The 13,697-nt window shown below is 40.5% G+C and overlaps 2 long non-coding RNA genes across 5 annotated transcripts in view; both read left to right on the top strand.

The window, feature by feature from the left end:
- Positions 1-10: 10 nt before the first annotated feature.
- On the top strand, positions 11-8,791 carry LOC109197688 (uncharacterized). 2 transcript variants are annotated; one of them, XR_002058809.2, is made up of 3 exons: positions 11-116; positions 6,979-7,347; positions 7,488-8,791. It is a non-coding gene; the product is annotated as an uncharacterized LOC109197688 (long non-coding RNA). The 2 variants fall into 2 exon arrangements; XR_002058808.2 differs by having other exon boundaries at positions 6,979-7,352.
- An 831-nt stretch (positions 8,792-9,622) lies between these two features.
- LOC102076187 (uncharacterized) overlaps positions 9,623-13,697 on the top strand; it is a 56,959-nt gene continuing 52,884 nt past the window's right edge. For 2 of the 3 annotated variants that reach the window (XR_003216652.1, XR_003216654.1), the window contains exon 1: positions 9,623-9,794. This is a non-coding gene — a long non-coding RNA (uncharacterized LOC102076187). Of the gene's footprint in view, positions 9,795-9,898; positions 9,911-13,697 lie in introns of all 3 variants that reach the window. The other variant, XR_003216653.1, reaches the window with a different exon arrangement.

Raw genomic sequence — 13,697 nt, 5'->3', positions numbered from 1 at the left:
AAGCCAAACACTGGTGACCAGCATGCACATACCTTCTCTCATTTATTGACAGGATCGTTTTTGTCAGATTATATGGGCGAAAATCATCACTTCATAAGATCAGCAGCAATATAAATGTAAGTACCAGCTCCTGTTTGACTCTCTAAACAAACTTTTCATATTTGATAGTCCTGAAATGCACGGTGTGATGTAAAAAGTAGATGCTAAAAGTAAAAAACAGAGTTTACAGAAGTACAGACATTCTGTACTTAAGTAGAAGTACAAATATTACTTTTACAAATACTGAAATTTTAATTTTAGTTATAATTCATCGACCTTATGGATAAAGTGGAAGTCTTTCATCTTCTGTTTTCTCAATAAGCTCTTACACTGTCCAAAACATTTAGAAATCTAGAGCATTTTTGTGGCTCCAAACATGTAGCTTTGTTTACAACTAAGTGAGCTAAATGCCACTGTGGTGAAGAACACAGTTTTTCCTTCGCTTCAGGCTAAAGCAGTTGACCCACAAATAGCTGACAGGATTCAGGTTGGGGAATTCCCACAACGGTAACACTCACACCTGTCCACCTGCACACCTATGCATTTATGTAATGGTTATTCTCTCTCCCACACACATGCACTTAGACAAACAAATGCAAAGTACATGTTAATCACATGGGTAAACTGTGTCTCTGACAAGTAATGTAATTGGAGAAGCAGGGTTCCCCACCAATGATCCAGACTCACTGCAGACAACATGGAAAGGCTTGGGATGACAGTAATCAGTAGCCCTGTGATTCCATTCTTTTGAGGGTAGAGCAGAAAGAGGCTGATAAATTGTGACAGCAGTCTAAACTATCCACCTTCTTTCCTCCCAGCCCCCTCTATCTCTGATCTATTTCCATAACTTTCTTTTCATCAAATATAAAAAGAGAAATTTCTTAAATAGACATAAAAATAACAGCAGATTTTAAAAAGCATTTTACTGAACATGAAATCCTTAAAGAAAACAGCTAAAATGCTTGTTTGACGGATTAACACTTGTCTGCTTCTCCCACTGAATCAAAATTTTGAGGTGTTTACATCTGCAAAAACTTCACATCCACTTATGTGAATTAAAATGTCACTCATCTCTATAATGTCTCTCTGTATCCTGCCCTAAAATGACAGAACATCTCATTGACTTTTCTCTAGTGCTTTTCCCATCAGAGCGGTGAAGGTTCAACTAGCTGCATCATAATGTGCTTATGGATCAGCAGGGACAAGGACACTTGAGTCTCTGTCACACGGTACACAACTTTCTAGCTGGCCTGTCCCGAAATATTCATAAATCAGCCACAACTTATGTCGAAAAAAATAACAAACTCAATAGAATTTTTTTGTGTATCTATCAGTTTTTGTTTGTTTGTCTACTGTAGATACAGTCTGTAAATCTAATGGAATACTGGAATACTGCTCTGTTACAGCAGTGATTCCCAACCACTGCATTTATGTAATAAATACAGAATACAGATGTCTCATGGGTAACCAGTTAATGTGTTTGATTTAACGAATTAGAAAAAAAGAAAATAGAAACTGATTTTAATTACGATTAAATTGATTGAGAACTGAAATTACTGCTAAACCTAATGGTAAACACTTTGAAATAGCTAGCCACAAATATAGAAATGACTGAAAAATGAAAATTGAAATAGGTGTGGAGAAGCAGTTCCAGTACATAGCTAACTGTAAACACAAAATTGTTTGCTAAACATACTGGTTATCAGTTAAACTTAAACTTAATGAATAGCTAAGTAAGTAAGCTGTAGGGATAGCTATGCTAAAACAAAGAAGTTATAGATAGAGAAAGCCTCTTCTAGGGCTCTCTTGTTTACCCATCACATGCCATCTCATCAACTTATTGCATCATTGGATTTAAGGACCAGTTACACCTCCATTTGCTGTCCCCCTTAGGGCAGTATTCAGGCTCTCTAAATGTTAGCCCTTTGCTCCTGTTTCTGTCAGTTCCTTGACTATATTTTCTCATCTATCTTTTTGTGAACTGTCTAGACAATGACTGAACCCCCAAACAACCTGTAAGTCAGCAAAACATGAAAATGCTTCCAACTGTCAACAAACACTCAGCTACTGCTCTCAATTAAGTCATCACATGCAAAGGATTGAAAGGAATTCGTTGCTTATGTTATTTTTGTGAACAGTAAAAGAAAAACAAGCAATAACTTGCCTTTTTTAGCAAAAACACTATACTGGTCATGGGTCTCTGTGTCCTGCTTTTGACTCCACAATTGTTGGGATTACAGCCTGTGATTACAACACCCTCAACATCATACCAGCCCTCTGTTATTTATTTATTTTTTTTAAATAGCTTAGCTGTAGTTTTGCAAAATGTAAAAAGTGATAGTACAGAATTATTTATCACATAGTAATTAAAAAGAAAATTGTAAAGCAGTTTAAAAAGAATAAAACCCATTCATGTCATAATGGGTCACAAATTATGGAAATTATTAAAACAAATTTATTTTTAATGAAATGTTGAAACGGAATGAAAAAGATAAAGTCTACTCTTTAAGAGTATTTTAATTATAGGTTGATTTAAAGAGAAAAACTATGCAGTTTTTCTCTTTAAATCAACCTATAATTACTTACTATTACTTACAATGAAGTAGACCCATTGTTCAGTGCTACACTGCTGCACTTAAGCTAGTTTCAAGTGCTGGCAAGATGCTTTTTGTACAAAAGAGTTAGGTATAGGAACCAAAGGTCAAAAAAAGTCTTTAGTTTTTTTTAAGTATTCAAGGTTTAGGAAAAGAAAAGCAAAGATTTAAAATGTTTTTCCTTCAATATGAAGGTATTGTATTCTGCCTAGTCAGAATAACTAACTTGGAGGCCAGTGATATAATATCATGTTTTGTATATATTTACCCAGAGAAATTGAAAAGTTTTGTTTGGGCTGCAAAACCTGAGACTGTCGCCATTAAGTCATCAAAGATGTAGATGAGAAGGAGTTTTGAAAGGTAGAGCGCAGAGCATCAGAAAAGTTTCCAGCACTCAGAGTGAGAGGTGTGCTCTCTGCTGGGACACGAGTAGAGTCCCCTTGCAGTCAAAAAGCTGATGGGGAATTCCCTCTTTGAGGTGCATGGGGAAATCACACACACACACACACACACACACACACACACACACACACACACACACATATGCGTACATGCATGTGCTCACTTAAGTATTATTTTGTCACATTTTCACATTAGTATTTCCCCGATGCTGTCACAACTATATGGGCAGTTATAGCACATGAATAAGTGAGAAACTAATGGCTGTTATAGTCATGTGGTCCCTGTAAGGCAATGAGCTGTGTGAGTGTGTGTGTGCGATCTGGGTGGAAGAAGACGTTAGTTTGTGGTGAGTGTTTCCTGTCAGTGACAAGTTAATAGGACCACCGATGTCTCGGAAGAGGTGGGGAGAGCCCCCCCTGGTCCCCCGAGTGTATCTCCTGATACTAAACTTGTCTCGGCTTCCCCCTGTTAGTTCAGCATGTGGAATCATTATCTGCTGCAGTTTATCTCTTATCAAGAATACACCCTGCAGCGTTATGTTTTCTGTCAAGCTGTGGCTTTATCTCCACGTACATCGCTGCAAACCCACACAAATGTATCTTTACATTATTTTTTAAAATGCTCAAAGTTTCCAAACACAATTAATACATTTATTTAAGCTGCTCTGAAAATTTGCATGCAAAAGGTTTTAATTATTTAAAATTTATGTTGTTAAAAATGTAAAGGTGTTAAAAGGCTTTTGGATGCAAACATTTGGCTTTCATGAAAAGCGGCAATAAGTGGTTTAGTTGATCTAATATCTAATTACTGATATTCCAAGGGAAATTTTGTTTTCGATATTTGAAGAAACTTAAGGAAAAGATTTAGTTGAGTTACAGTTTTTGTTTTTCTAATTTGATTAATGTAGTTTTTTTGGTTTTTTTTAAACACATTTCACTTTTGGGAAATTCTCGAGTTTATCTTCTCTGGTAAGATTAATTAACATAAATGGTAATAATAGAAATAAACTCAAGGAAATGCATTCACTCTCTGGTGACAGTAAATGACACAAACAACCATCCCAAACTTTCCCATGGGCAATCCCTTCATCTTCTTAACTGTATCACGCCTCAGTGCTAACAGGCAAAGCAAAAGTACCTTTCTTGGACGAAAACCCCCACTGCCTTCAGAGTATGATACGCCCAAACAACATCTGATTTCTCTGGTAAAGAAATAACATTACTTTGCTTTCTTTCAGCTGTTTTCTCGACAGTTCTATAATTATAAATCACTTGTTTTGTTGACATAAGAAGAAACAATGCAGTTTTTTTATTTCCGTTTTCTACCTACAGAGATAGATGGAGATTTTTTTTTTTTGCTTCTTTCCCCCAGAAAGAAAGAGCTGCTCAGCTGCTCAAAGGAAAGAATGTTAATAGTATTATATTTATGTTTTTATACATTCCTTGTATATACACAGTGTAATGTGATTGACTGATATAGACTAGATTAGACTATCATTCAAAATCTATGGCTAACTGAACTGGGACCAGGGAAATGCTTGTGTCTAACATTGACTGCCTTCTTAGCAGGGATGGGATCAGGCCTGGCGGCGATCAACCCAGATATGGGTACAGGCATGGACCTGTTGTCAGCTGGGGCTGACCCAGGTGCAGGGACTACCATAAAGCCACCTGGGGTGCTGGGCAGGGTCAAGAATGCTGGGCTGGATGTAAATGATGACGCTGAAAGGCTAGAGCTTAGTAATGAGGAGACTGGGATTCCAGGTGGTTATGAACATGACAGCCTGGCAGCACAGGGGACAAAAATGTTGGAAATGAATGGTGACCTTGAAAGTCATGGTTTCTCTTTGAAGAAGGTGGTGAATTCAAGTGCAGCTTGCAAGCCATCCACCTGCAGCAGGTGGATGGCTTGCAAGCTGCACTATGAACCACCCAACTGTGACGAAGAGTGGACTAATATTGGCACCGAAGGCCAGGCATGGCATCCTTCAGGACCACACCTTCAGTTGGGGGATTTCGTAGTGGGCTAAGTCCCTGTAATGATGGTCACATATTCAGGGATGAGATTGGCTACAATTTAAAAGAGTTTCATGATTAAAAAAAAAGGCCACCATTAAATGCCTCCTTGTCCAAAGGGCCTGTTGTGATCAAAGTGTAATGTCAAAAAGTGAGGACTAGGGGGCATTGGTATAGCTCACCTGGTTGAGCTGTACCAAAGGTGCTGAAGAAGCTTGGGTTGATGCGTACCACAAACCATTTTTAGCTTTTTCTTCTCACTTTCTCCTTCCTTTCCTTTCTAGTCTCCTAACTTTATTATTAAAGCTAAAAATACCCCAAAATAGATCTTCTTCACATATACACATGAGAATTCTGAGATGCTTGGACCCAAAGAGGTAGACTTAAATAACCAAAAAAAAAAAAAAAAAAAAAAATACAAGTCTTTAGTTCAGACTGAAAGCGGTCCAAAGGTAACTCAAAGTTACCTTTGGACTGCTTTCAGTCTGAACTAAAGAGACAAAAGATAGGACTATTTTTGCACAGAGGGTGATTAGGGAAATTGAAACAGTTAAGGAAACCAAGACACAGGTGCAGGCAATCAAGCAATCATAGTGTGGAAGTAAAAGCAAGACACAGAAGACAAAATGATGCAGAGGAACACTGGGGATGCAGGAATAACAAAGAGCAATAGCATTATAAAACTAAAAAAGTAATCTATAGAATGAACATAGCTTACATTTACCAGAACTAAAATTCACAAGAATACTACAAAAATAAAAGGAATGAACAGGAATCTGAAAATACAATAAATGATTTAAAACTCCAGAACACAAGACTTCTGCTAAAAGAAGACTGTTTTCCATCCATCCTATTCACCCCATTGTGGGGAAAAAAATCTAGTTAAATGATACGAATTTTATTCAAACTGACACAGCAAGTGGATCCTTTCACTGAAATTTGTGTCATTTAACAGAACAACTAAATTCAAGATAGCAGCTTGGCTGGATGGGTGCCTTCCCTTCCACACAGGCTATTTTACTCTCCCACAGAGTGAATTGATTCTCCCATGTGTTTGGACACCGCTCAAGCTCAGCCACTGACACTGAGCAACTGCCAAACGAGGCAAAAATTATTTGATCACCAAATGATTGTTAATATCTTGTGGAAGAATATTCAATTAGCCAGCGGGTACATTTAAAAATATTAACCTGCTTCTGTTACTGTTGCCTTTCGTTGTTAAACTTCACACAGAAATTCTTTGCATCCACAACATCTTCAAGGACTTTAATGTTTACTTTCCCGTCTTTGAATTTCTTCTCTTGGTAGCAATCATAACAACTGCTTGATGACTAATGCAAGAAAAGCAGAGAACGAGACTTACATCGAGACAGGGAAGGAGAGAAAGATGCTAAGAAAGAAAAGCAAGAGTAGGGAAAAAATGAGTGAGGGAGACAGAGAGAAAGAGCTAGGTGCTAGGCCCTCATCATCGATCGCCCACACATATATTCCATCCACTTCTCCATCACTCCATTACCTCCATGTAAATGACAGCTCTCTGTGTCCCGCTGAGGGGAGAAAAGGCCTATTAACACCAAAGCACATGAAGCCCAAGCACTGTTTTCAGCCCACGCAGAGTACTCCTTCACCCTCACACTCCCACACATATATACACACACTCATACGTGCACATACAGTACACAGCTGGGCCAGGGAAAGGAAGGCAGATGCAAAGAAGAGGTGGGCAAAGGATGGTCATTCAGTAGAGTTTCTAATCTGCTGCACAAAAGCAGAGGCAAAAGATGAAATCACTTATTATGCCTTGATTGTTGGCGGGTGTGGGCTCCGACAGCCGGCAACATGCCTCGTGGGTAAATCAAGCATTACGAATCAACCTGCCCTGCTTTGTTACTCACTTTCTATCCTTCATGTCTAATTTCTCGTCGCAGACAGAGAAAATTTATACCATGGTGACAGACGGACGGGTGTATCTGTGTTATTATTTGACATTATGGAGCACGCTGGAGGACGTTCCCTCAGTTGAGACATCACATTGGCCATAATTTCTGTCAAAAGCAGGAAAAACAACAAAGCGCATTTGACAAGACACACAAATGCCCCCCTCGTTCATCAGAAAGCCATACACATTAGTGCTGGACTGTGACTGCTGTCCCTTCACATGGAAATGCACCCAGATATCCCATCAGCTTCCCTTCCGTATTATTATGGAGCCAGTGGAAACACGGGCTAATATTTGAAAGGGGAATGGAAAAGATGACGGCACATTACGGACATTCATCCCCTTCTCTCGCTGCCCGGTAAGGTGTGTTTGCATTCCCACTATCCCACTGAAGCAAATTTGGAATTTCTGATTGCGGTGTCAAAATAACCATGTGTTTTCTCACTTTCTCATGGCTGCTGGATATCACCGACGACTGTGTGGCTGTCGCTCACAAAGGGCACCTTTTCCATCCCGGCGTTAACAAAGCATCCTTGACAAGACTGTGGAGTTGTTTGGAGTTCATGTTCATAGCATTTGGAAAACGGACTCGTGGAAATATGGAAGTTCAAAACAAAAGGACCGAAAAACCCAACAGTCAAACACACAAAAACACACACACACAAAAAAAACAGTGGCACTAGTTTAATGTGCCCAGTAAATAACGGAGTTAAAATCAATCACTCAGAAAAGTGTGTAATTATGCTAATTTAAATTCAACGCAGTTGGTGATATGTGTGGGTAAAGTGGGGTCAGGTCAGCCATCACATCAGGTAGTTTAAGAACCAAAAAGAATTACAACTGTATAATTGCAAAATTATTTATTTTCAGTCTATTTATTATGTAAGTGCACAAGATATTATGTACATATGCTCTAAGAATGCTGTTTACATATGAGTATTTCACAGCTACGCAGTTTTGGACAAAATTTTCAGCACTGATTTTTTTTTTTTTTTTTTTAAATCAGTATAATGAAACAAGATATTCTAGCTCACATCAGGAATGCCCACATCGTCTTTAATTGCTGGTTCAAAGATACATACAGTAATTACAGATCTTTGTGTGGACAAGGCATTGCAGTTTTCTATAAAGCAAACGCCTTTAAAGCTTCTTGTGACCACTGATCCAAAGCATGTTCACTCACTCACACACACAGCGAGCTAATAAATGAAAAACGCTCGACACAGTCTGTGCTGCTACATTGTGCCTGTTGTGGCTCAGCGCTCTGGAAGATGACTGAGCTTGTACAGGAGCTATGAAGGCTGTCATCTGGCCATAATCTGAACTGTCTTTCTAATCAGTTAATCTGCAAAGGTGTACAATGAAGTGCAATTTCTCTGTTTTTCTAACAATATTCATGGTGCAAAGCAGATAAAGCAAGGTTCTTTTTTTAAAGTTATCATTCTGTCTTCACAAATCAAAGACTGTGTATTGGATAAATATGGAAAAACTAGATTTAAACATAAGGAAGGGGGTGTTTTAACCTAAATCTCTTTTAGCCCAAAGTAGTCCTGTGCTCTAAAACTTGCATCTTTAACATCTGCTCTTAAATTTGTGCACAAATCGACAAGGCCAGTTCTATAAGCTCTCATGATGTAAGCTCTTCCCAGACTATAGCATTGCCTCTGATTAAAATTGTTGCCTGTGTTTTCTCCAAATCATCTTGTGCATAGTCACGTAAAAATAAATATGTACGTGTTGCTTTCAGTTCAGTTCAATTTATTTATTTATTTTGTGATGTGATTTCATTTACCAAGCAAAAACAAATATTGCATTACATTTAGTTTAAAATCTGAACGCCATGCTTCAAAAAGAAGGGCTATGGATCTGTAACCAAATGCATAGTCTAGCAACATGTGTGCAAAGATTTCATATGATACCTTAAGAGGTCTCACAAGGATATGCATGTCGGGGGTTTTTTTGGGGGGGGGGGGTTGGTTCTGTTGGCTTGTATTGCCAATTGTATTCCCTTGTCTTTCGATCTCCATTTGTTCTTCCTCCATCACGCTCACTCGCAATCTGCAGCCGAGATTTTCTTGCTTGAATAAATTACACATGCAGGTGTTATCTTTTGAGACGAATATGCGCAAGAAATGAACTCGACGGCAGAAAAAGTACCACGGACACACAGTAATTCATCTTTGTTAATTGACATATGACTCCATTGTGTGTGTGTGTGTGTGTGTGCGTGTGTGTTTGCGTGTAAACCATGCAAAAGTATGAGACAGGAAAGGTGGACTAATAAGGAAAGTGAGAAAAATGTTTGAAGACATATGCGTGGAGGTGAATAACTGGCAAGGTAGCAACACATAAAAACCCAGTATATACGAACACACACAAACAGCAATGGGGGGAGGAGAGTGACATTCTAGTTCAGCCTGCCTTCATGGATCACTCTCACTTCTCGCATAAAGAGGAACGACTCTATTGGGTGCAAGAGCCCAAGAAGAAGAGCAAGGTGAAAAACGAAGGACGGGCTGCTGTTGCTGCTGCTGTTTTAGGGGGGGAAAAGTGGAGAAGTTTGAAGAGAGCAGCAGAGTGAGAGGAGAGGGTTTTTGGAGCATGAGAGGGAGGGAGAGAGAGTGAGAGTGACAGTGAGAGAGAGCGAGAAAGCGAGAGAGAGAGGGGAAGGGGGAGAAAGACAAGAAGAGAGGCTCAGTGAGACAGACAGATGGAGGAGAAGCATGTAGCAGCAGAGAGGAGGAGGAGGAGAAACAAAGCGTGTTGACTGAGGAAGTGTGCGTGCCATGCGGGCCATGTGCTCAGGTAGGTCCCATCTATATCTACTACTTCCAACGGAGGTCCTCCATTCTCACAATTACAACCTCTTTTTTTCCCTCTCTGCTTCTGTCTCTTTCTACAAAAATCAGTAATAACACAAGGTAGGATGGCTTTCTTCTTGCTATTCAGAGGCACAGGGCTCAAAAGAATTTTTTGTGTTTTCACTTCTTTTTCTGGCTTTATGAATCCCATGCAGTGCTGCTTTTTTTTCTTCTTCTTTTTTTAATGTGATGATGCCATTGTCAGTTTTTCCTTTGGTTCAGTGTTGCATGCTGTGATTTGCAAAAAGAATTGCTCGTGTTGGACTGATACCACAGATGCAGTGCAAATTGGGAGATTTTATTCAGATCTGGCTGTATCATAGTGTGTGTGTGCGAGCGCGCACACACTCGCGCGCGTGTGTGTGTGTGTGTGTGTGTGTGTGTGTGTGTGTGTGTGTGCATGTGAGCTGTGTGACGGTCTACAATACTGGTAGGATATTGGCAGGAGTGAGGAATGTGTGAGACTTCTCCCCAGATCTCTTTGTTCCTTCTCTTTCTCTCTCATTTTCTTTCTCCTTTTTTTCCTCTGGGGTTGCACACACACACACACACAACACACACACAACACACTCTCACACAAACCAACTCTTGCAGAAAACCAGTTGAAACTTCCCACCGGCAGGAGAGAAATGCCTGGAATGTGATTATCACGTATTTGTGTTTATTTTATCACTGCGGGTCGCTTCCAAAGCAAAAGAGGAAACCAGATCAGGCGCATGCCCAGCATTGTGTGTTTGTGTGTGTGTGTGCATGTGTGTGCGTGTGTTTATGTGTGTAAAATACATGCGTGTGCTCAGTAGTGGTGATGGTGGTGGGTGGGTGGGTGTAGAGGGGATAGAGTGGGAGGGTAAAGAGTGAGCTATTTGGCAGTGCACGTGAGTGTGTGGGTGGTGTGTGGGTGTCAGGGTGAGTGGGTGCAGAGCTCTCTTTGAGTGAGAGCACATGTGACTCGAAGTGTGTGTGGGTGTTGAGTGTGTGTGTGTAGAAAGATGAAAAGTGGTGCGTGCGCGGGCGCGTGTGTGTGCAAAAGGTGAGGTGATTGTGTGTTTCCGAGTCACCTTCACAGAAAGAGGTGGAGGAAAGAAAAGGGGAAAGAAAAAAAAACTTTCCTTTCTTTATGTTGTATGCTCATTTACACACATGCACACACACACACACACACACACACACACACACACACACAGTTCAGGCGCCTGTCAAACCCAATGCATTCCAGAGCGCTCGAACACACAGAGTCTGAATGGTGGGATGAATGCGGGGAAATTCAGCTGAAACGTGAGGACAAAAGCCAGGGGGACATTTAAGAGGGTTTAACTCGGCAGAACCCTGGGAATCAGGGAGGAAACACACACACACACACGCACACACTGTAAGCATGCACACTTACATTAATGCATGCCTATGCACACTGAAATGTGAATAACTGAGCTCTAAAATGTGTATACATCCTGACACACACACATATGTACAGCTGTGGCTCCAACAGACTGTTAGAGTCTGGAACAGAGGGGAATTCCCAGGGAGGAGACAGTGAAAACACACCTCTGCCTTCATATACACAATGGGCCTGGGAGCCAAAATACCAGTGCTGAAACACACTGGTGGAGGTACTGGAGCTGCGGTATGCCAGTCACTTCAATGGTAACGCTGTATTGAATTCTTTTAAAAACCGCCGATAGCTCAAAGGGAGTTCTGTGAGTGACAAATTCTTCAAGTATGACAAAGCAACACCGCTTCTTTGAAGGCTTCATGTGTAAAACATCAACTCGGGACTAAACTGTTGAATGGGCTCATAAAACACCAATTGGCCAAGTCTTGAGAATGGATTAGCGTTATAGCAATCAAGATAAGGCATTTTAACTCTTACGTGCCACTTTGTGAAGGACAATAGCGACGGAAAGAATGCAGAGATTTCCGCCAAAATGCCAACTCTTTATGACATTTCCAGCAATTATATAAATTAGAAGTTTTAGGGGTGTTTTTTTGCAGTTTCTGGAGTCTCCAGAGACACTGCGGTTTCAACTTGTTCTGTTGACATCATGAAGTAAAGATTATCAAAGTCTGCCACACATAAACATGCCTTGCGAAAGTGTTTATCTGCGACTTCAAAGTCGGCCCGGTATCTCCCAAGTTGAGATTTCATCAGGTGTTTGCTGTTCAGGTTTGGGCAGACAGAAAAAAGGGGACTGGAGTTCAATGAACATTACAGGTCAACCCCCTCCTTTACCCCCCACCTCCTGCCTCTGATGTACTGGTGCACTACAGAGGTTTATATGACGTGTGTCAGGGAGGAGGAAAGGGAAGGGCGAGGTGACAGGGTCGCATTTGTACAGAACTGGAATCAATATTGCTCACTCCGAGTCAGATCAGTATACACGCAGAATCGAAAGCCCGGGTCCTCTTGCTGAGAAACATGAAGGGGGAAAGTGTGGGATTATCCCCAGTCGCTGCAGTCTTTGCACACCCTGCAATAGCAGTTTGAGGTCACTGCAAAATGCACCCTTATTTAACTGTTTACCATTAATTTACTGAATCTGTTCTGTGAGCAAAACCAATCCAAATTCCTCAGATTTCATGCTTATCTAGCCTAACTGTGACTGCCAAACATTCTCTAGTAAATCGGATTGTGAAATGATCAAATTTAAAACTTCAAGTCAATTTTTACCCGCCCTCTTAGTTTGCTAAATAATCATTTCAGTCAGTTAATCAGAAGTCTTAACAGTGCAGAGCTCATCAAAAGCTCCGTCAGGTATGAAAAAGCTGCCTCTTTGCCTCCGTCAATCAGGTGAAATCCTAGATGAAGTCCTCCTTAGCCATGTGAGGTGACCTGCCAAGCGCAAAAGGGTTAAATTAATTTGGTCACATGGCTTACAGAAAAAAACAACAGCCTGCAAACACAGAAATATTTCTGGGAAGTTTACATTGAAGAAATACCCATCCCAAATACCAGAAACTGAGGTCATAACTGCACTCATAACCAGATAAGAGAAAGAGTGGGCACAGTAATTTATTCAGGGAATTTTCACAATATGAACCCCTCGTCATCATACCGGCGGTGATATTGTCAGTGTGGTTCAGAAACCTCATAGCTCCTCAAAAACCGTGCGCCGGTGGACTAAAGAGAAACAAGCAGCAAAAACATTTGTTAATTTCCCAGATCGCTGTCACAAAAAAAACCAAAACAAAACAAAAGAACTCACTCTCACTCTCAAAGTGAGAGTGATGAGACAGCCTGCAAGAGCAAAACGGGGGGAGGGAGCAGGTGAGCAAGAACACATCATATCGCATATTTCATAGGAAATTTATACAAATGCAGACGCATACATTAAACAGTGCAGGTACAATCCCACTGCAGGTGTATTTCCCCAGTGAAAGATACAGAGAGACAGCTCTCAGTCAACTTGTTATCTCTGAAATGTTTTCACGCTCTGACTGCGCTTGTGGGGAGCTGAGCTGCTAAATGAAACAGTCGCAGAACTGCAGAACTGTAAGAATCCTTCAGCTCATTGGTAAAACTGTTTAATGTGACTGCTTGCTGTTCAGCCTGTCTTTTTATTATTTTTTTGAGTAGTTAAGATTTTTTAAAAATTGAACAGGAGAGAGTTGATATTTAAAGGTTTTTTCTTTTTAAAAAGATGATGCTAAGCTGTGACATTTCTTAAAGTCATCATTAAATGTCTGTGCAGAGCTATTTGGATTTGGCACAATAACACAGGGGTTCCAACAAAAACATTAGCATTGCATGTATGCTTGTGCGGAGGAGTGAAATCTGTTTTAAGTGAAATTCACCTCGTGCGCTCAGCTTGCAAAGGACCTTTTTCTCCCTAGATGACCCCCCACCCGACTC

The sequence above is a fragment of the Oreochromis niloticus genome, linkage group LG16 (genome assembly GCF_001858045.2).
Source record: "Oreochromis niloticus isolate F11D_XX linkage group LG16, O_niloticus_UMD_NMBU, whole genome shotgun sequence".
NCBI lineage: Eukaryota > Metazoa > Chordata > Actinopteri > Cichliformes > Cichlidae > Oreochromis > Oreochromis niloticus.
Note: the sequence above shows the minus strand (reverse complement) of the source record. Positions and strands in the feature narration are given on the sequence as shown.